Below are 4,188 nucleotides of genomic sequence, written 5' to 3'. Positions count from 1 at the left end.
TATAGTCAAAATAAAGCGTTTACTAAACATATCGTTGATGCCTTGATGCAATCTTATGAAGAAAAACTTGAATTGGAAGTTTCTATCCCTAGAAAGCTTTATGATGAGTGGGAACCAACTATTAAAATTAAAATTAAATATCATGAATGCTATGCTTTATGTGATTTGGGTGCTAGTGTTTCCACAATTCCAAAGACTTCGGGTGATTTGTTAGGTTTTTGTGATTTTGATGATTGCTCTTTAAACTTGCACCTTGCGGATTCCACTATTAAGAAACCTATGGGAAGAATTAATGATGTTCTTATTGTAGCAAATAGGAATTATGTGCCCATAGATTTTATTGTTCTTGACATAGATTGCAATCCTTCATGTCCTATTATTCTTGGTAGACCTTTCCTTAGAACGATTGGTGCAATTATTGATATGAAGGAAGGAAATATTAGATTCCAACTTACATTAAGGAAAGACATGGAACACTTTCTTAGAAATAAAATTAAATTACCTTATGAATCTATTATGAGAGCCACTTATGGATTTCCTACCAAAGATGGCAATACCTAGATCTATCCTTGATTGTTATGCCTAGCTAGGGGCGTTAAACGATAGCGCTTGTTGGGAGGCAACCCAATTTTATTTTTATTACTTGCTTTTTGATCCTGTTTAGTAATAAATAATTAACCTAGCCTCTGTTTTGGTTGTGTTTTTTGTGTTTAATTAGTGTTTGTGCCAAGTAGAACCGTCGGGAAGACTTGGGGAAAGTCTTGTTACACTTGCTGTAAAAAACAGAAACTATAGCGCTCACGAGAACTGCTGCCATTTTTATTTGGAAAGTGCTATATAGTTAATTCTTTTTTAAGATGATTAATAGATAAATTACTCACGTCCAGCAATGTATGTTATAATTTTTTGGGTTCCAGATCTTGCGCTAGCTACAGATTACTATAGACTGTTCTGTTTTTGACAGATTCTGTTTTTCGTGTCTTGTTTGCTTATTTTGATGAATATATGACTAGTAAAATAGTTTATAAACCATAGATAAGTTGGAATAAAGTAGTTATAACACCAATGTAAATAAATAGTGAGTTCATTACAGTACCTTGAAGTGGTCTTTTATTTTCTTTCGCTAACGGAGCTCACGAGACTTTCTACTTTAAGTTTTGTGTTGTGAAGTTTTCAAGTTTTGGGTAAAGATTTGATGGATTATGGAACAAGGAGTGGCAAGAGCCTAAGCTTGGGTATGCCAATGGCACCCCCAAGATAATATAAGGACACCTAAAATACAAAGCTTGGGGATGCCCCGGAAGGCATCCCCTCTTACGTCTACTTCTATCGGTAACTTTACTTGGAGCTATATTTTTATTCGCCACATGATATGTGTTTTGCTTGGAGCGTCTTCTTTGATTTGAGTCTTTACTTTTTAGTTTACCACAATCATCCTTGATGTACACACCTTTTGAGAGAGCCATACATTATTTGGAATTTGTTAGAATACTCTATGTGCTTCGCTTATATCTTTTGAGTTATGTAGTTTTGCTCTAGTACTTCACTTATATCTTTTAGAGCACGGTGGTGGATTTGTTTTATAGAAACTATTGATCTCTCATGCTTCACTTAGATTATTTTGAGAGTCTTAAATAGCATGGTAATTTGCTCAAAATCCTAATATGCTTGGTATATAATATTAATAATAAAACTTTCTTATGAGTGTGTTGAATACTATGAGAAGTTCGATGCTTGATAATTGTTTTAAGATATGAAGATGGTGATATTAAAGTTGTGCTAGTAGAGTAGTTGTGAATTTTAAGAATACTTGTGTTAAAGTTTGTGATTCCCGTAGCATGCACGTATGGTGAACCGTTATGTGATGAAGTCGGAGCATGATTTATTTATTGATTGTCTTCCTTCTGAGTGGCAGTCGGGGACGAGCGATGGTCTTTTCCTACCAATCTATCCCCCTAGGAGCATGCGCGTAATAGTTTTCTTTGATAACTTGTATATTTTTGCAATAAGTATATGAGTTCTTTATGACTAATGTTGAGTCCATGGATTATACGCACTTTTCTCACCCTTCCACCTTTGCTAGCCTCTCTAATACCGCGCACCTTTCGCCGCTATCATACACCCACCATATACCTTCCTCAAAACAGCCACCATACATACCTATTATGGCATTTCCATAGCCATTCCGAGATATATTGCCATGCAACATTCCACCGTTCCGTTTATTATGACACACTCCATCATTGTCATATTGCTTAGCATGATCATGTAGTCGACATCGTATTTGTGGCAAAGCCACCATTCATAATTCTTTCATACATGTCACTCATGAGTCATTGCATATCCCGGTACACCGCTGGAGGTATTCATATAGAGTCATATTTAGTTCTAAGTATCAAGTTGTAATTGTTGAATTGTAAGAAAAATAAAAGTGTGATGATCATCATTATTAGAGCATTGTCCTAGTGAGGAAAGGATGATGGAGATTATGATTCCCCCACAAGTCGGGATGAGACTCCGGACTAAAATCAAAATAAAAAAGAGGCCATAAAAAGAGAGAAGGCCCAAATAAAAAAATGAGAGAAAAAGAGAGAAGGGGCAATGCTACTATCCTTTTACCACACTTGTGCTTCAAAGTGGCGCCATGATATTCATGATAGAGAGTCTCCTATGTTGTCACTTTCATATACTAGTGGGAATTTTTCATTATAGAACTTGGCTTGTATATTCCAATGATGGGCTTCCTCAAATTGCCCTAGGTCTTCATGAGCAAGCGAGTTGGATGCACACCCACTTAGTTTCTTTTGTTGAGCTTTCATGTACTTATAGCTCTAGTGCATCCGTTGCATGGCAATCCCTACTCACTCACATTGATATCTGTTGATGGTCATCTCCATAGCCCGTTGATACGCCTAGTTGATGTGAGACTATCTTCTCCTTTTTGTCTTCTCCACAACCACCATTCTATTCCACCTATAAGTGCTATGTCCATGGCTCATGCTCATGTATTGCGTGAAAATTGAAAAAGTTAAAGAACACCAAAAGTATGAAACAAGTGCTTGGCTTGTCATCGAGGTTGTGCATGATTTAAATATTTTGTGTGGTGAAGATGGAGCATAGCCAGACTATATGATTTTGTAGGGATAACTTTCTTTGGCCATGTTATTTTGAGAAGACATAATTGTTTTGTTAGTATGCTTGAAGTATTATTATTTTTATGTCAATATTAAACTTTTGTCTTGAATCTTTCGGATCTGAATATTCATACCACAATTAAGAAGAATTACATTAAAATTATGCCAAGTAGCACTCCGCATCAAAAATTCTGTTTTTATCATTTACCTACTCAAGGACGAGCAGGAATTAAGCTTGGGGATGCTTGATACGTCTCCAACGTATCTATAATTTTTGATCGCTCTATGCTATATTATCTACTATTTTGGACATTATTGGGCTTTATTATCCACTTTTATATTATTTTTGGGACTAACCTATTAACCGGAGGCCCAGCCCAGAATTGCTGGTTTTTGCCTGTTTTAGGGTTTCGAAGAAAAGGAATACCAAACAGAGTCCAAACGGAATAAAACCTTCGGGAACGTGATTTTCTCAACAAACAAGACCCGGGAGACTTGGACCCTACGTCAAGACACAAAAGAGGAGGCCACGAGGTAGGGGGCGCGCCCACCCCCACCAAGCACACCCTCCACCCTCGTGGGCCCCCTGTTGCTCCACCGACGTACTCCTTCCTCCTATATATACCTACGTACCCCCACACGATCAGATACGGAGCCAAAAACCTAATTCCACCGCCGCAACTTTCTGTATCCACGAGATCCCATCTTGGGGCCTGTTCTGGAGCTCCGTCGGAGGGGGCATCGATGACGGAGGGCTTCTACATCAACACCATAGCCCCTCCGATGAAGTGTGAGTAGTTTACCTCAGACCTACGGGTCCATAGTTATTAGCTAGATGGCTTCTTCTCTCTTTTTGGATCTCAATACAATGTTCTCCCCCTCTCTTGTGGAGAACTATTCGATGTAATCTTCTTTTTGCGGTGTGTTTGTTGAGATCGATGAATTGTGGGTTTATGATCAAGTCTATCTATGAACAATATTTGAATCTTCTCTGAATTCTTTTATGTATGATTGGTTATCTTTGCAAGTCTCTTCGAATTATCAGTTTGGTTTG

The sequence above is a fragment of the Triticum urartu genome, chromosome 2 (assembly GCF_003073215.2).
Source record: "Triticum urartu cultivar G1812 chromosome 2, Tu2.1, whole genome shotgun sequence".
Classification (NCBI taxonomy): Eukaryota; Viridiplantae; Streptophyta; class Magnoliopsida; order Poales; family Poaceae; genus Triticum; species Triticum urartu.
The sequence above is the reverse complement of the archived record's forward strand: the minus strand, read 5'-3'. Positions refer to the sequence as shown.